The 19,936-nt window shown below is 41.7% G+C and overlaps 1 protein-coding gene across 4 annotated transcripts in view; it reads left to right on the top strand.

Annotated features, from left to right (window-relative positions):
• The window catches only part of NRXN3 (neurexin 3), a 962,180-nt gene that overhangs the window by 12,052 nt on the left and 930,192 nt on the right, over nucleotides 1–19,936 (top strand). The window lies entirely within an intron of this gene.

Here is a 19,936-nt window from a genome sequence, read left to right as displayed (position 1 = left end):
TATGTTTGCCATTAATAATTTTAATGCTATGATACTGAATAAAAGCCAAGTTCTTTAAAAAAATAAAAAGAATCAAAACTGAGCAAAGGAAAAATATTTGCAAAAAGCCTTCTTTAATTTGATGTTAAAGTTGTGAATTTCAGAATTAAATGGTAGTACCTGCTACAATCAAAATGCCACATGGCATCCATTCAAATGTGCTTCAGGCATCCTGCACTTGAATTGTGTGCAAGGCAGGAAAATAAAAGAGCTAAAACGCTGTCAGGTTAATAATAAATTGCGCATACATGTGGCACATTTCATCAGAGTGTTCCTAAGCATCTCACAACTACTGATAAATCAGTCAGCCTTCACATCACCCTAGCACACTGTGAAATGCATGTTATCTCCATTTTACTGATGGCAAAACTGAGAGGCAAGCAGAATGTGAATTATTGAAGGGTATCAAGTTAGAAGGTGCCTGAGGTGGGATTGGAATACAGAACGCTAAATCCTACGTATTAAACAATATAGTAGTTTATCTGTTTTTATCCAAGTGTGATAGGAAATCTGCAAAACACTGTGGTTTACATTGAATGTGAAGCTAAAAATGGAGCTTTGGAGTTTAGGAGTTCCTGTAAAGTTTCAGTTGATTGAAATTCAAAGAAGGATCTCTTTTTATTCTTTCTAGTGGAGTGGGTTGTCCATATCCAAGAAATTCTGCCCTTTGTGGCTGTTGTCATGTAAGTTTGTCAGCTGAAACCATCCTGAACCAGCTTGTTCCCTACATCTTGCCAGTGTGCTGCAGAAGTGTGGCATGACAGCCATTCTTGAGCTTACGGATTCCTCTTTTTAGTGTTGATTTATAGTCAGTAATGAGGAAAAAAGGGTTTGTAGCAATAGAAGGTTTAGCTGGTTTTGCCTGTCTGTTGTTTACATGCTCCTTAATTTAAGTTTTCAAAACGGGGAAGAACAGATCTGATATTTTAAATGTTTCCAGTAGAGAGAGATTTATGATTTCACCAAAAATACCAAAATGAAATCAGAATTCCAAGCTATCAAATGCTTTATTAAACATCCCCTTGTAAGGAAGGTGACAGGAGAAAGTGTAATGGGGTCTTATATTTCTCCTCCCCTCTGCATTTCTGCAAACTTGCCCAGGTGAAGTGCTCATGTAACATTCTCTTCCTGCCTAACGTTCATTGTTAGAATAGTTTTCCTGGAAACTTTGCTATGTAGTGGAATGACTCCAATGAACCACTGAAGGCAGGACTTCCAGTTGAGGGATAGATCTGAATCTGTAGAAGGTTGTTCATATGTGATGAAGACAGAAGAGTTTTTTACTGGCTTTTTTTTTTTTTAGTTGGTTATTTTAAGAGGAGATCACATGAAAAGACCTGGGGTTTTTATCTTTGCTCTTGAAGCAGCTGAAAGAATGTTTTAGGAGATTTTTTTTCTTCTGTGTTTGCTGCCCAACAGTCTCTTTAGACACTGAAAGTAACTCCAGTATGTCCCATTTCTAGTGTTGCCCTTGAAGACCAAGTTGCCTAAGCAAACAACAGGCATACAAGTGAGCATAAAGTTCTGTGTAGCATGAAGATGGTGGCAGATGGGGCATGATGATCCTGTGCTTATTCTGGAAACAATAGAATAATGAGAAGACTTGAGGAGAGGCTCTGTAGACTGAAAGTGCTCTCATTTCCTGTGTAATTGTGACATACTGCATTTAACTATACTGTCCTGCAACAGGTACTCTGTTTTTTACTGCATAGCATACAGGAGTGTGAGTAGGACTGCTCTGCTAAGACATAACTAACAGCTCTGATGTGGCATTTATTACAGAAGCTGTTTAAATTAAATTATTAGAAGCTATAAATATTACTTGGGAATGATTTTCATGTAGTGCACAACAGAATTTAATTGTTGGTGCTGTGAAGAAGTGTATCACTGGAACTCCTTCAGGTCTGTAATAAAATTCATCAGCAGAACTAGGCCAGAAAGAAACAAATCTAAACTAACAGGCAATGCCAAGATCGGGTGTGACATTTGTTGGTAGTGCTGTCAAAGTGGATTCCTTGAAATGGAGAGTGGCCAGTCCAGACTGAGATGTACTGCTAGAACTATTTGCTCTGTGATAGATGGCTGAAGAGTGGCGCTGAGGCTTAATACTGTGTGGATCTTTTCCTTAAATTTTTCTGGCAGTCTTTCATAAGCCAGACCATACCTAAACATCAACAGTGCAGCCATTCCTTAGAGCAGAAGTATGATGAGTTGATTTTTATAGCTGCTTACGGTTCTGCTGCTTTTCAGTGTTTTTCCTCCAGCATAAGTGTCCCATTCAGGCTTGGCCCTGGCTCTGTTGGGCTCATCACTTTGTTAGGAGTAGGAAGGAAACAGGTAGTGATCTGACTGTGGCCCTGTTCCTCTTGCCCCCAGCCCTAATGTGGTAGATGGAGGAGGCTGATTCCAGAAAGGGGTAGGTGAAGAGAGAGGGATGACAGATGATGTAAGGAGAAAGCAGAACTGTCAAGATGATCATGGGTGGCAGGGGAAGAGCCTCCTGGTTGTGACTGGCCAGGATAGGTTTTGCAAGCTGGCACTGGCAGGCAAAGCAGTGAGGGAGGCCTCTCTGAGGCAAAGCTATGGGAGGCTGGGCTCTGCAACTGGAGAGGAAGAAAGCGAGTCAGCAAGGGAGAACCCAGTCACACTGTGTGTGGTAGGAAGGCTGCCCACACATGGAACACTGATCAGCCTTCAAGGCACGCAGTTGAAAGGTAAAGCTGTACTTTCACATTTGCATGATAATATTTGTCTTCAGCTAAGTGAAGTATCAATATCTTTTGAGGATCTGTTCCATGAACATCTGCTGGGAGGGCTCTAAATCTCCCTCCTTTTGATATTTGATTTCCTAGCTAGAATTGTCCACCTGATACTAGAGACACATTCCTCACACCTTCCTAGCCCTCATTAAATGTGTCCCAAGAACCTTGCCAGGTATAAGAACAGTGCAGCAAAGCATGAATCTTTTTTTTCTTGCACAATCTTTTTTCATTCCTATGCTCTTGGCTTTGGGGACTAAAGTCTTCTAGGTTTTCAGATATCCCTGTGGATCCTATTTGGCCCACACATTACACATATGTGAAATTAGAGGAGTTGTAGGAACTTGAGTATCTCTTCAGTAGGATGACGTGAAGGTGTTGTGACCTTCTTTGATTTCCCTCCAGGTCTTATGACAGAGAGCTATAGTAGAACAAGGCTAACACACTCAAGCTAAACTAGTTTCTAAGAAAATACTAATCTCCATTATCTCCTAGACTGTTTGCTATGAATTGCTCCTGTCTGTCTGAACTGACTCTTCCTGACCCTCTGGGATTCAAAGCCTTGCCAGCTTTAAACACTTTATATTTTCCAGGGTTAATCACTATATGGGATGGACACAACAGGCATCTCTTCTGTGTGTGGGAATCTTGGAAAGGAGCAGATGCCCGATTGTCATTTTCCACAACAATGTGTAAATTGCAAGTCATGAGGTAAAAGCTCCATCTGCTGGAACAGTCTTTGAAGGCCCTGTTGGAGACTAGCTCCAGCCAAGGTGGCTTCATTCAGGGCCTCCTACAGCAGACAGGAAAGCAAAGACAAGTGGGGAGAAGATAGCAGGCAGAAAACAGCCAGACCTGATGTTTCTCATGTGCTGAGACACAGCTGCCAAGCTATCTTGATCATCATTGGTAGTGGAGCCAGGTCATGTGTTTTTTGAGGTGATTGCTAAGGTCCTGCCTCAAACCTTGTAGCCCAAAGTTGGCCAGTATCTGGCAAACCAGTAATAGTCTGTATGTCATGAGGTGTGTATTGCTGAATGATCTGGAGTTGGTAAGAAGGTGGGCTGCACTGCTTTTGAGACAATAGAAAATTAATTCTCTATTGGTATGGAGAAAGATTGTGAAGACTAAGATCTAGTGACAAAGTAGTACTAATGCTCACTACCAAAGGACATGTTATATCCTTGTCATCTGGTGAAGTAGTATCATGCAAACAAGTGCATATTAAGGTGCTGTTAAGTGCTTGGAAATTGTTCTCAAGTTTCAGAGACTCTGGAGATTAAGCTATCAAGCATAGCTTACAGGATGTCAGATTGTCCGATAAAAATCATTGCAGTAATAAACAGGCCTCCTTGACCATGCTCTTTGCCAGCATCAGTTGAATAATACCCAGTGCAAAATGAGTGGAGAAGGGATTTCAGTTCCTCCTGTGGGACTGAATATGTCTAAAGCCATTACTGCTGACAACATATGATATCTTTGACTGTCATGGATTTCCTGAAGGAAATCCTGTAGGGCATAAAATTATAAGGAACAGTCCAACTCAAATGTAAGTTGGAAGAACTACTGAAAACTGGCAGCATGGCATTTACCACATTTTTAAGAGAAACATGTTTAGACATTATTAAAGAAGGGATTGCAGGGTGGTCTTACAGATGGTAATGGACATCCCAAACTCTATGGCTGTCTGCCATGGTGGCAAGGTGCTACCAGGAATATTAGACATTTAAAACAGACAAAGAGGTTCAGGCCAGCCATGAATGTTTTCACTTGAAATGTGAATATTCAAGTTCTGTCCTGCCCTGAATTACAAAAGCTGTAATACAGGACAGGATTGCACGTTCTGAAATACCAGAAGGCCCAACTTGTGCTTTTGGGGGTTTTGCATTTTGTCAGTGAATTGCAGTGAATACAATGCTCAGATTGATAATTTTTACTTTCTTAGCAACCTGAATATCATGGCAACAAGTTTAGTGAGATATTGGAGGGTAACAGTCGTCATCTTCCTTAATATTGCCTATATACATTGTATACCTGCAAATTTGCAGTAGTGATGAAGAGCATTTTCAGAGTTTAGTGGATAAATCTTTGGAGACAGCCTCATTCTCTTTTGTAAATCATGGTATGGCTGTAGCTACCTGACCATTTTAATCTTTCTTATCTTTTTCCTATCCTTTTTCAGGGTGTCACTCATAAGAAAGTTTGCCCCCATCAGAAGTGGGTGTTGCTTTCTCTGGGAGTCATACAAGAGACTGTGTAGGAGTGAAGAAGCAACTTTTGCTCATGCATTACACCAAATAATAAGGGAGGGTATTTCCCTGTCCTAGGTCTGAAGGAGCCTAGCAGAGGCATACAAATTGTCTTCTGTCTGAAGTTTAGGATAGCAAAGTGGACCTTTACCTACTGAGAACTCCAAGTTCAAGGATGGCTCACAGCTCTTGCATACCATCAGCCTGTCTGTAGCACATACCTTGGATTGGTGCTGTTGACCTCAGTGTTCCCACACAAAGCCTGTTAGTTTCTTAACTTGTTCTTTGTGTTATTGTGGTGGGCTCGTCACACTTTCATCATGTGGAATAGAGAGTGTTCTACTTCCCCCAGTAGATAGAATCTCCAACAGTTTCTCCTACACTTCTCTCTATTTAGTGGGGATTAAACTGTAATACATTGGTAAGAAGGAAACAGTGTCTACCAAATACTGGTGTGCAGAACTGATACTATTAGCTAGGCTTCAGCTCTGACCTAGCGTGTGGGTGTGGCTGAGTTCAATATATCTTAGGCACCATAAAAGCAAAGGGATTATATATTTCCATCTCAACTTTTAATGGATAATCCTGGAGAAAACTGATGTTCCTTATTGTCCTTCCCACAATGTGACAATCCTCATATCCATTCCAGGCAAATATCACTGTAAGGTACAGATACCCATTTGAGCTATCTGCAGTGGTGAGTAATGTGCTCTTGGAAGGAGATGAAGCTACAGTAATGCCCTGGAAGAGAAAGTTGTCAGGCTAGTCTGCAGAGTGTTTCTGCTTGTTTTACAGAGCCCTGTTGTGGCACAGCTGATGAGCAGTATGTCCATATAATGTTACATTATATAAACAGCCAGAGAGATGTACTCAATTGTTCTCTCACTGGGAAATCATCAGGATCTGGTTATAGTGTTATTAACCCTGTTGTTCTACGCCTCCAACCTGGCAAGCTTCCTTGCCAGACTTTTGATATCCAGCAACTGGTAGCTGCTGCAAAAGTCCTTATAAATGTTCTTTTGTACATTCTGCTAATACAGATATTTCATGACAGACTTGTTTACAAGGGAAGAGACCATGTGCTCCATCTGCTTCTCAATATACTGCCTGTGCTAGGTTTTTATTGGCTTAATTTTGCAACACTGTAGTTTTCTATAACTTCCCCATGTATACTGCCTAATATTCAGGATTAAGAGAAATCATAGTACAAGACTATTTCCATGATCACCCTTTACCAAATGACAGTGTTTGGGTTGTCATACCTGTCTAGTTGTACAGTTGGCCCCCACCCTTCTTCCATCTTATGTGGATGTATATTGGAATGACCTGCAGGTAAATGTTCCTTGTTTGCTGGCTGCTGTGCGTGATAGATGAGAGGTGAGCATCTGAATACCAGTTTGCTTCTTACAGTTTCAGGACATTTTCATACAAGCCAACAAGTTCTCATACAGAAGGAGTTACTTCTCACAGTACAAGTTTTAAATAGGAGCTGCTTAAAGCTGTCTGAACCTGTGTAAGCCCTTGGTAAAAAAGATGGCTCCTACATACTGGTCTTGCAACATGATGGATTAGTATTTGGTTCTTGGGGTTCACCTTGCAATGATATTAGCATATCACATATGTATGCAGTTAGATCCAATCACATATTCTGTTTTTTATTCTGTGTTACCAGTATTAGTAGTCCTTCAGGATCTACATTATGCTATCATTTTTTCATTAGAGACTCAACTTCTACCTGAAGCCTCAATGTCTGCTTTCTAAAGTTCTCTTTGAAGCACTATTAGACTGTACTATATTTGAATGTTTCTTCTTGTGGGTGTCCCTTAATACAAAGACTCATCTTCAGCTCCTTCAGCTGTATCATGCAGCATTCAATTGCAAAAAATAGTACTGAAACTCAGGAACTCCACAACTGAAACTCCAACTTTATTCCTACCGTGGTCTTAAGGTTCTCTGCAAATCATTGCCTGTGCTGCTGTTCTTCTCAAACTTTTACTCCTCTATGGAGTGGAAAGTTGTACATCTCTTAGACCACCTTCCTGTGTATTTATGTCTATATCCCGCCCATCAAAGATACACCTTTGTGAACCGCTTAGAAGTTATATCCAGCTTTTTCAAAAAGAGTGAGGTGGTTCGTATATCCAGGCACACTTCACCAACTTTTGCACAGTCTTCCATCCTTGAAGATAGTAAAAACCTGGTTAGTGGAAGTCCTGAGCAACCTGGTCTAGCTTGACTGGAGGGAGTTGGAAGTTCAGGAGGGTTGAGGTAGGGTCAGAATAGATGGTCTCAACAGGTCCCTTGAAATATCAACTATTTTGTGATCCTGTGGTTCTCTGAATTCAGAAGCAGGTGTTAGTGCCTGTGTCTGCAACATGTTGCAAAGTGGCAATATAGAATAATCAGTTTTCTATGTAGTTAAACATTATGTCTTTGAAAAAGCAGCTAGGTCACATGCCAGTTCAGGAATACCATCCTTCAGTCACTCCTTCATATAGGTGAAATTCTTTTCTCCTACTGTCCTGGAAAGGTACTGCTTTCCAGTAATTTCCAGTGGAGTCCATAATGACATACTCTTGAAGAAGAAAAAATTAGCATATTATTAATTAGAGGCCATAGAAAAGAAAGGACAGTCCCTATTCTAAATACCTCAGCAATAGTGCTTATGACCATCAGTGAAACCCAAAGACGAATTGTGTCTCTGCTCCCTAATAGTTACTGTTTTGGTTCAGGGCTATGTCACTCTAGTGGAGGAAGACTTTATTAGCTGAGGATGGGACTGATTACTCCCCCAGCAGTGAATGAGGCTCTGTAAGATGTAATCAGAATAAGCTTTCCCTGGTTAATGCTGCAGTTATAGGCCCTGAATTGTTTGGGGAATAAGAGGGAGATACAGCTTTCCATGACCTCATCACAGACATGGAGGTACAAACACCCTGGGACAACCTGACGTATGCTGCTTGTGCTAGCACCTTCCTTTTCCGTGCTTTTGGTGCATGAACACTTAGAGCTGGATCCTGATTGGTGAGGCAGAACAGTTCTTGGAGGAGAGGTATTAGCTTTTACTCGTACAACAAGCATCTGATTGATATTTTCTGCAATGAGACGTAATTTAGAAATATGAGACGAATTTGTGTTATTTTTGTGCATAAGACTGAGGTGAGGCATCAATTAGTGCTAGTGTTTGACAGTCTTCCTGGTGGGGGGGGGGTGTGCTTTCTTGGTTTATAGAGTGCTCAACACATTTGTGTACTGTTGGGAGCCAATTACTGTGATGGTGGCTTTTCTGTATTCAGAAATCAGCGCAGATATGAATTAAGGGCCCCACTCATCTGCTTTCACTCAGGTCATAGAAGGACTGCTAGCTGGGAATAACTTTGAGTGCTTATTGACATACAGCAGATTTGAACTGGTGGCTTGGAGGTGAAGAACTTTATGCTGCTCAGCAGTGTCTTTTGTATATAGATGTGAGAAAATGAACATGGAAGCTGTTTATTGCTCACACTCCTTTTCACAGATGTAAGAAGCAGTGGAAATTTTGAAACATTTTTTTTTTCTATACCAAAAGATGCACAGCTCTTTTTCCTGCACCTTCTCTGGCTGTTTTCTGTTGTTCTGGGTATGAGCTTACACGTATTATATTAACATGTTAATCAAAAGGGTTTTTGACTGTGTATGGAAAAAAAAAAAACCAAAATTCTTCTGCATGCAAGTGCTGGTAATTTTAAGGTCCTGATTCTAGTCCATTCAATGTAGAGAAACATCTGCCAGATTTAGTGGGTACGAGGTCCTGCCCTGCCCTGTGATTATGCACTTGGGTCTGCATCTGCATGGATCCCACTGCAGGCTGGAAGTCTACATTTAGACATTCACAGAAGAAAATTTAGCATTTTGAAAGATGCAGAATGCAGCTGTTTCCTGTCATTATGTTTCACATTTACTTAAGTCAGCAGTTATTCTTTTCCAAGCAGTGCCTTTCAACAATAAACAAGGCAAATGCTTCCAATAGAACCTCTTGATGACTTCTGTTTAATTTAAATATATATATTACGGCAGCAAATACAGCAATAACATGGAATAAAACCCCCACTAAACACATACTTTAAAAAATATGTAAGTGTAGGAGGGAGGGCAAAAGAAGATGCATTTCTTCTGATTACCCATGCTGTATTTACGGTGATTATTGTAAGTTGGAGAAGAATGCACTGTATATCTTTATGTGTAATAAATAGAGTTCTCACTTTACAGGTACACCGGAACTCCATCCTAATTGGAATTGGAGTGAATGAATCAATAGTTAGTTGATACTTGTACCAAACCCAGTAGCATGCTAAGCGCATTATAGATACAAAGTAAATTTCAAGATGACGGTCTTTATTTTCAAATCAGTAGGCAATTCAGGGATATGAATGTTTAGTACAAGAGACTGTGAATGGTTCCTTGGCCAGAGTGACCTACTGAAGCACAAATCTCCGCACCTAAAAGCACCATGTGGCTAACCAGCACTGTGGCAGCTGGGGGAACAGGTGAGTGAAAGAGAGAGTGAGAGATAGTGTGTAAGGATTTTTCTGAACCTAAAAAAAAAGGCTTAACAACAAATGGTATCATAAAAAAGACATTTTAATAAGATAAAAGACAAGGAGGAATATAGATAGCACTTAAATTTTTATATTGTTTTAGAGGCTGGGAACCCTGCTTTCATGCAGCACCAGATGAACCTTGGATGGATATTCCTCCTCCCTCCCATGCTGGTACTTTTTACTGTGTGTAGCAAACAGAATCATGTATCTTCTCCTGATGGTCTGGGATGTTATTTCTGTCATAACACCCACCACTATCGAGCAGAGGCTGGCACAGGGCACTCCAGCAGGTTCCCATGCAGTGGCTACTCCTCCTTGGGGCTTCTCAAGCCCCAGGTGAAAGGCCCAACAGAGTAGACATGGCCTGGTCAAGATCACTAACTCCTTGAATACAGTGTCTTCTGCAAGACTCCCCATACAGAACTGAGTTACAAGTTAATCCAATTTGAATCCTGTAGTAAACAGAGATTTGATTCTGTATTGCCTATAATCAATGTTGAGAATGAAAGTGGGAGTTACATTTCCCCTCCTCCCTTTTTTTAAAGAAGAGATGTATAATCTCAGGAATCTTAGGTGTGTAATATTGTGTATGCTGGATTCAGTGGTGAAATGCTAATTCTGCTTAGATCTTTCAACAAAGAGGCACTCTGATACTGAAGATACAGGATCTGGGCTATTGGGTGGAGTTTGCCAGAAGTCCTTTTTAATGTGGAAAATGCCACCTCTTGATTTCTGTGGGACATCTCTGTGCCTTGCAGATGGCTGGACTATGCCATTTCTGTCCTGGGATGGTGCGATGCAGTACAAGGCATACTAAGTGCCAGGAGTAACCAGGCAAAGGAGTGTTCCTTCTCCTCCATGGCTGTGCAAGCTGCTGCTTCTTCGGAGCTCAGGTGCTGGCCTCTGAGGACAGTGGTACAGGATGCAGTCCCTGCTGTGTCCTGGCACCAAGTCCTGCTGGGAGCAGAGAATGGCTCAGACAGCACAGAGCTCAGCCAGTGAAGCAGTATCTATTGTTGCCTCATGTAAGGTTAGGTTGGCAGCAGAAGTGGGGATGGAGAATTTTCCTCCTTGCAGGTTCCCCCCTAGTTCTGCAGCCTCCAACCCCTCCAGAGCAGGCTTGGCAGGAAGAAGCAATGCTGTCAATGAGATTCAAGTGGGTTTGGAGAAGGGTCCGTCTTCTTCCAGCACCCTTGCCCGACTAGGCTAGTCACAGCCTTCTATGGATCCAGCTCTGCTTCTTCAGATTGTTCTGAGGGGTATATTAACGTCCTTTAATAACTCTGTCAGACTTATCAAGGGATTTGTTTTATTAATTCCGAGACTGGGTACAGCAAATAGATTATAGCTTGGGCCACTTCATAGGCTTAACGAGCCCTTTCTCTGCTTACTTATCACTTTTTTTCCAAATCTCCTTGTGTTAACTCCTTTTTCTGTTCTTTGTGTTCCTATTTATTGAATATCCTCAGTGGTGTATATGTCACAGGGGATATGCCCGAAGTTCATTCCTGTCCATCATTTTTTGGATGATAAGAGAGGAATGGAGGCAGCACAATTTGCAGTGGATTTGGGGGTAGTAAATGCCTTTGGTAGCTGTCACAGTGATATTCTGAGAACAAGGCAGCTGAAAATATGCAGCATGCCTGCAGGTTCTTACTCAATAGGAAGAGAGGTACTCTCTGTGGCATATGGTGGGTAATGCCCTGGTTTTCAGTCTCTGTCAGTCTTGCAGGTAATGCAAAGGTGACACACCACAGGCCCAAGTTCAGTACTTTGAGCAGGTATCAGAGTGCCTACAATGAAACTAGTTTTAGCCTTTTAGGTCACATGTCAAACTGATCAAAAATAGGCTAATTTTTGTGGTGGTCAGCATGGGAAAGTCCATTGTTGGGTGTCATCATCAACTAGCTCCTTGTTGTCTTTATGTCTTGATAACTGTCTAGCATTATTGCCTTTGCAATAGTGCAAAGAGAGATCTGAGAAGTAGCAGCCATGCTGGTGAATCCAGGCATTCCTAGTGGGGAGCATATTTCATTTAGGGACATCCTTTCATTTGCCATCCCTTCCTGATAAGTCTATTAAAATAGGAAGGCTGTTGGAGAGAAGCTGGCTCCCGTATCCCTAAGATTTGTTGTGTATGTCGCCTCCAGTTTACAAGAACATCTCTTGCTATGATATGATGCAGCCATTGAAGTGTCACATTGGTTGATTTAGTTCTTGTTAAACTCAAAAGAAAATTCGGCTTGTAATGGGAAACTGGTTTCAGCTGTAATTAGAACATGAGGAAGCAGCTGTCCCTGGGAATGTTACTCTTGCAAGTAGTTTTTGAAAGGCTTTGCTAAGCGTGAGGTTCTCTCACCTTGAAGGGAGATAGTGATAGGAATTTCCAGCCGTGTTTGCATGGGATCAGGTACAGAGATGTCTAGGTGATGTTACAGGAGTGTGAAAAAACAAGCAGAAGTATGAGCAATGTATGCTTTGAGAAGGTTATAGGTTCTTGTTTCATCTGAGCTGAGTGGGAAAGAGAAATCATATCTTCCCTTTTTATACCACTGAAGATAACCTATGAAAATGAAACCCAACTTTCTGTGTAACCCCTGCACTGCCCTAATATATGAATGGTTTATAAATAGTGGTCCTAATTGTTGTAGCTAAAGTCAAGGAAGTCATTTAGTTCCCTTTTTTATTGTGACTGGCCACTTAGGTGTAAAAAGCTTTGGCACTTCTAGTAGATAACATGATGAACTATTTGTCAGCTTTTTGCTGTTTGTGTGGAACATTGAATGACAAATCATAGTGTTTGTGTAGGAGACAGGGTACTGTGCATGCATAGCTTGGGCACACATTGTTGGAGTGTCTATATTTTTCTATGACATGCTTTGTTTGTCCTCTGGTATCTATTCCTCCTTCACAGGCCCAAGTGTTGCCAGTGAATTCTAGGGCAGACAAATGCTCATTATAGGGCTGTGTGATACTGCTAAACAGAAAGGGAAGAGGGGGTCTGGGTCTGCACCAGGCCCTAGTGAGGAAGAAGGATTTCCAGAGCGGTAGGGTGCTCTTAGGCTGGTTTGTTCAAACACAGTCTGTATTATTCATAAATTTGTCAGCCTGTGTTTCTTTCTGACAAGAATAATAGGTTTGTTCTCATTGGAGTTTTTGGCCAGATTATGTAGTACTGTATGCCCCTCAGGGAGGGACAGGCTTCTGATGGGTTTAGACCTGTGATAAAATATAGTAGTTAGACAAATGGCCTGGTACAACTAATCCAAGGATGGAATTCAAAACTGGTGTTGCTGTAGATAACTTAGGTGTCTTTTCACTGTAGGTGCAGAATGGCTGCCCTTTGCAGAGGGTCTTGATCGACCAGCATTCTTCAGTCTAGAAAATAAGTGGCTGAAGCAGGAAGTGAGGTGGACAGTTACAATCAAGAGTGCTGTGGTGAAGCTGAATAGGGAATATTTATCTATAGTACTTTATAAAGCAACAGGTGGGGTATGCCCAATGTGATGTATTCAGCTGTAGGTTTTAAATGAACAAATGAAGATACTGTTTCACAGTGCATCAGTTCTAGCTCCAGAAGAGACCAGCCAAAGTGAAGGAGGGAAAGGTCCATCAAGGACTGTGAAATGTTTTGATCATGATGCAACCTCCACCAGTCTGTCATTGCTGGAAGCTGTTAATTAAGGTACTCGGTTCCATTGACTCTTCCCTGAGTATGTGCGCTTAGCTGCTGTCAGAGGCTTGGCCTTGGTGTCTGCCCTGCTCCATTACTGAAGCTCTTACTTTGTGATGCCTGGCAGCTGTTACCAACTGGATTGTCTGGGGAGAGTGCATTTTGAATTAGAATAGTAAAATAGTAGGAAATAGGATTGGAAAAGGTCTCAAGGATCAGCTAGTCTTTCCAAGACAAGATCAGATGTATCTGAAAAATTAATGAGGAATACTTTATAGACTCCAGTGCTGGTGGCTAATTTCTAATAGTTCACCTATTCCAGAACCTTACTGTCCTGTTGCTACCAAATTTTTCTAACGTTAAACCAAAACTTCCTGTTCTGCGTGATGAGTGTCTTCTCATTCTCTCTCTAGTGAATACAGAGGACTCTGCATTTTTTGTGCTTGCATCTGCTCTACAGAAGTTATAGAGTTAAGTCTCTATCTTTGTGTACTCCACAAGACTTTGAACACAGCTTCCTGAATGGACATGTAAGGGGGTGCTGTGCAGAATAGTAGGGAACAAATCCTCTATTTCCTCCAGTGCCCAGGCATCTAGGATGAAATAGAAAGCAACTTCATCCTGGAGTACCCAGGCAATGTATGTAGGCAGTTTAAATGAAGATCAACAGATTGTTTGGAGGGCACTGAGTAATTAAACTCCAGTTGGATTTTTGCTAGTAGTAAGTAGGCTACAGAACTATTGACTTTCTCTGCAGCAGCATAGCCAGGCCCCAAGGAATATACATGAACATATTTGTTGGGATGTGTGGGAGGGAATGGTACTTTCACTGAAAGCCGTGAAATCAGCAAGCAGCTTTATCTAAGAATAGTAATGATACAGAGTTAATTAGAGGGATTTTTTCTTTTTTTTACTCTTACTGGAGCTAAGTCACTCTGTGCATTGGTTTCTGAAAGCAGCAGGCATACTTAAATCCATCTATACCATGTTGTTATGAAAGCACTTTTCTACATGGCCAGGCAATTGTAGCAAAACCATAGTGACTTGCAAGTATCTCCCCAGCCAGCTGTAGCGCATACTCTGCCGGAGCACCTTGGCTGTCTGAGAGAAGAATTGAGGTAAAGGGGCCATTTTCTTTAGCAGATATATGATCCACTCAAACTTTATATACTTCAGAGGGTGATGTACTGAGGCACATGTCAGTCAACCTCATGTTTGACCCTGTGGGGAGGGCAGGCTGCTCACAACACAAATGCACGCAGTATGGAGAAAAGCACTGGAAGCCTCAAATCACTGTTAATCATTCAGTTAAGATTCAAATTCAAATCCTTTCACCTCATTTAAATCAGGAGTGCTTTAAAATCACATGGCACTTTTAGTAAAATCAGCCAAGTTTCATTCTACGTCTTTAAGTAGTTCTTGTTGTTCTAACTCGTGACAGCTAAACTGCTGTATGGCGTTCCTATAAGCTGTTAAACATCTGTCTCTTTCACTTCAGAGCTGGCTGCATTTCAGTACTGAATGAATGATTCCTATATTCACAGCTAATAAGCGCTTTGGGATCCCAAGTATTAGCTGTGCAAAAGCACAGTACCGCAAATGTCTGCAATTCTATGCAACATATGAAATGAGCACTATTCCTAAGAGACTGAAGCCTAAGAGATCCCACAGGACAAAGGACACAGAGAAATGTAATTGATTGTAATGAACTTGTTTGTGTATGTGTCACCGCTTGTCTCTGCTGAATAAAATCAGAAGTGTTCAACACTCCATTAACGCAAATTACAGGGTCCTATTCTTCTGGAGTGAGACCATAAAGCTTCCACCTGCTAGTACTGTGAAGTTCTTCATGATCCCAGTGTGCAGTTCAGTGACAGGCTCATAGGCTTGAGTAGTCTTGGATTTGTTTCAGTATCTTAAATGCTTAGGAAGTTAAACATAATTGGTAAGATCTGCTTCTGTGGCAATTCCATTGAAGTCAGTGCAAAGATAACAGGGATGGAGCCTACTACCAGAGTAAGGCAGAAGAATTTAAGTAAATACAAGGAATAAAATCATGACACTCTTAAAGTCAAGTCTTCTATGTCAAGTCTTCTATGATTAATGCAGCCAGGATTTTAACCCAGTTAACCATAAATGCAACAATCTTCAGGGTGTGTATCTCCTGTGTGAAAATGGGCACTAGAGGGATATTGTGCTAATGCTTGGGATTGATCTCACTATAGTGCCAAATTACAGTTCTTTACTCAAGTAAACTGTTCGTTAGCTGTTTATACAATGTAAATGCTATTTCTTTTTATGTGGCTGTAACCCTCCCATGTAGTTTTGAATCACCATGTCCTGAAGAGAAAAGCAAGGGGTTTCTAGAGGTTTGCACCAACAACACTGGTCCCTAACAACTTGAATGTAGGCAGTGAAGTAGAACCATATATTTAGCTTTACTTTAACAGACCAAATTTGGATGGAATAGGACCACTTGCCAAATCAGCATCTGGAATTAACACTTTGTTGAAGTATCAAATTAATTAAGACTTTTCCCATTGCAGTTTGAGGGACACTTTAAGCTCAGCAAAAATGCAGCTCTTTATCATATTGTTAAAATGTTATGTCAGAGCTCAGTTAACAGAAAATCAGCTGGTTCTGAGTTGCCAGTATCTCTTTCTACCATACCACAGGAGTCCAGGCTGGCTCATCACATACCTTTTGAATTATTTCACAGGCTGCCATAAATGCATCAATCTATGGTCTCTGAACTGTTTTCAAATATATCAGTAAGTCCGAGTTAAGTGACTGAGAGTTCCAACCAGTGATGCTTCTGCCAGCAGACTTGTACCTATATCAATTTTCTGTATTTGCAGCATAATGAGAGCTAAATCTGCTTTAGAAAAGCTTTTTTAGGTGTTGGTAACTGAATGAGCTTCAGAATAAGGTCACTTTCCTATCTAATTGCAGGATCTCTCTTATTTGGGAATGGATCTCCTGTGACAAACGGGTGCCTTTAAGTGTTATAACTTTTGCCCTCCTCCTATCTCCAGTTTCTTCCTGCCCCCCATTCCTCCTCACACACTGGTGTTCAGAGAGCTGATAACCAGAGAACCCTGGAGGTGGATGCTAGAGAGCTTGAGGAACTTATAGTGCAAGACAGTGCCATTCATTTTTGGGTGCTTATTTCCACTTAACCTAGGATGCGTCTGCCTGACAGCTGGTTTGTGATGTGTGAGTTCAGCCAGTGGCTGTCAGTTTAGCTGGCAGAAGACAGGTGTCTACAGCCCATCAAAGCAGGGGACAAGGTTGAATGCATCATGGGGATGGGAATGAAAGCAGATCTCTTCAGGTCAAGGTGACGTGTACTGGATAGGCCTGGTGTGCATTGAAAGTGTGCTGTCCTTGTCTTGCAGTTGGAGAGAGAAGTGCACTCTCATGACACCTTCCCTTACTGATAAACTTCTTGTTAAAAATTTTGTTAAAAATACCTCAGATGTTTCCTCTACAGGCATGGGAATGATCTGAGCTATAATAATGTTTGCTTTGTTCCTCCTGCTCCCCTTCATCCTCCTCCTTCCCTTTCCACCCCACCCAGATGGCTGGGGCTGCAATAAAGGCAGCAGCCCTGCTGATCCCTCTTTCAACCCAGCTATTAGCATCTAAGAACAAAAGCAAACAGCACTGGCTTGCAGCTTAGCCCTTTACAAAGGAGCAATAAATGGACTCTTGTGTATAGAATAAAGCAAATTCTGCCTTGTCTTTTGTGAAGAGAAGACCTTTCTGTGTTTGAAATGCTCTGAGCTGAAGAGAGTGGAGAAATCTCCATCTGCATGGCAGTAAGTCCCATGGTCACTGGACTTTTCATTAACCTTGGGTTCTGCATGCTCCCTGTTTGATTGGGAATGCTGCACCTCCTTAGTCCCCTGGAGCAAGTAGGAGTCCCTGTGAGGGGAAGAAGATAGTGCTGATGGAAGAGGAAGAGACTGGGGACACGTTTTAAACAGTCTGAAAACAAACCAGAAAAAATGAAGAGAATGTGAGATGTCTCAGATGATGGGGCCTGAAGGAGAGTCAGTGCAGCTCCCCAAATTTGGTCACTTTTCCATCTCTATGTTCTACCTATCCTGAGGTGTCAGATTTCTTCTAGTTGTGGAGCTGCCAGCTGTAAGGTACTGAATGAGAGGTTTCGTATTAAGGATACCTTTTGATGATATATGCAACCACAATTTTAATTGTGCACCACAGTGGAGTGGCACACCACACTGCAGAGGTGTTACAGGGTTTGCTGTGAGGACTTGAATGGCAGTTTCAGTTGTATGCCACAGTGGTATTTATTGCAGGGTCTTTTGTGAGGCTTAACTGGCTAGATGCCAGTTTTGTCTTCACAAAGAAAGCAGTGCTTTCTCATGTGTGTTTTTACAATAAAAAAACAAGTGCTTTCGCCATTTGAAAACCAGCATTTGCTAGCAGGTACCACTTGGGGGGGGTGTCTGCAATACAGGAAACTCCCTTTATATTTTAGTATGGGAAGTAACACTGATGACCTGGGCTGTCACATAGATAAATACTGCAAAAGTGTTGCAGCGATGCAAACAGTGACTTTTCTGGTGCAGCTGATGTATATAGAAATAGTGTTGGTGGAGGCTTTCCAAAAAAGATACATCAAAAAGAAAGCTAATAGTAAAACCGGTAGGGATTGGGGATGCCTGCTTTTCGGACATCAGAACAAAAAAACAAGGGTGAAAGGAAATCCCCTTGCTGTCTGCCTGGGATTGTTTGCCATTGAGAAACTACTTTTTTGAGATGTTGATGTAGCTCTTAACACTTCATTGTTCCGCTTTTTAACAGCTTCATGACCTGTTTAATTCACGCACAGTTAATTAAGTATTGTTTCAAGCAGTGTATCAGTTACAGCCTACTGCCTCTTCTCTTGCTTAATGTGTTTATCCCTTGCTCACCCTTTGTTAGCTCTTTCATTTGCCCTTTCTATCTGCTGATCCTTTTTATTCCCTAAACATCCCACACATTTCCTGAAACACAGACACCCTGGTGAGGCTGTGTGCTGTTCCTTGGCCCTTGAGGTAGCCCAGGCTGCAGCTGTGCCTGCTCCTTTGTCAGGCATGCAGAGAGGCTGTGAGGACAACATGGCCTAGAGCTTTGTACCTGTGTAGAATAGGCTTTAGGGCAGTTGCTGGCTGCCCCAGAAATTGCAGTGCCATAAAGGCGCTCCCTTTTTCCTCTCCTGAAATGTGTGATCATCTTCTCTGACTGCCACTGATTTTCCCAAGTGACACCTCAACTAAGTCCTAGCTGTGGACTTGTAAATTCTTCGTCATCGTGCTCACATTCTGCAGTGGTGTTTAAAAGTGCGCTGCTTCCTTCTGCCTCTGTTCTCACCTCCATTTGCCTTCCATCCTCAGTGCACACATTGCTGCCTGACACTTGTTTCCTTTTCCTACCTACAAATAATTATTTCAGGCCAACTTTCAGTGCTAAGTGTCCTTCCAGGCTCAAATGCCTGGACACCAATTCTTACATTATGTGTTAAAAAAGGAAAGGCAACAAATAACACTCATCAAATCTGACATATATGTTTAGTAGAAGCTATGGAAATTAAATGAGTTGAGGCAGAAGTCCCTCTTTGTGCTTTGTTTCATTTGGGTTATTACCTCCTTAGGGAAGGATGGCTTGATATATGTGTGATGTACCACAGGGACTTTTCCTCAAATGATTCTGGAGCCATTACAAAGTGATAAACAATAATCAACATGCACAGGAATCACTCACCACCAAAATGCAAGTGTGTCTGGAAGAGAAGTGGCACTGGTTTCACAGCAGCACAGCTCATTTGGGCAGGAAGTGGGAAATGCTGATGGAAATTGGAGGGGATGTTTAGGTAAGGAGAATACATTCTTAGACTTTGGTGTGTAGCCAAAGCACCCAGCATGACATGCTCCTAGACTTGTGGCAGAAGTAGCCCAGGACCTGTAGTAGTCCAAATCATTAATGTATTGCTTTGTAGTCTTACTGGAAGCATGATTCTTGCAGCAGCACCACTCCTGGGTAATGTACAAGCCTCCGGGGAAGAATGCTGCCTCTGGACCTGGCCCCACTGTTTCCCCAAGCAAGTTCACTTTTTATTTTTGGATGATTGCTTTGGAAGGAAAATACTGATTACTCTCATCCCATGAGATTTCAGGAGTTTCTTGTGGTGTTATGATAAGAGTAGCTATTCAGAGGAAGACTAAACTTAGGATGCTAAAAAAAGTTCCGAGAGGCATTTTCTTTAAAACACATTCTCTGGGATTGGTGGGCTCTGCCCAAAACAGGCACTGCATTCAAAGATATGCCTTTGATCAGTACTAGAATTTACATAGTCTTGCTGCTCTCTTTTTTAAAGGACTAATTTATTCTGGGATTTAATGTGATTGGTTCTGAAAAGTGGTCTTACCTCACAAAGCAAAAAAGTGCTAAATGACATTTAGTCTGAATTCAGCATCTTGTGAAAAGGCAATGTATGGGATGTGCAAACCTCTGGCACTCTTCTCCCCATTGGTACTGCTGTCTGCAATGAAGGATGTTGTTTTGGGAATGATGGGTATGAGGAATGAAAAGAAATGGGCTCTCTTCTGGACTTTGGGACTATGTTGA

This window comes from Melopsittacus undulatus, chromosome 4 (assembly GCF_012275295.1).
Source record: "Melopsittacus undulatus isolate bMelUnd1 chromosome 4, bMelUnd1.mat.Z, whole genome shotgun sequence".
NCBI classification, from domain to species: domain Eukaryota; kingdom Metazoa; phylum Chordata; class Aves; order Psittaciformes; family Psittaculidae; genus Melopsittacus; species Melopsittacus undulatus.
This window is presented reverse-complemented; position numbering and strand designations above follow the sequence as displayed.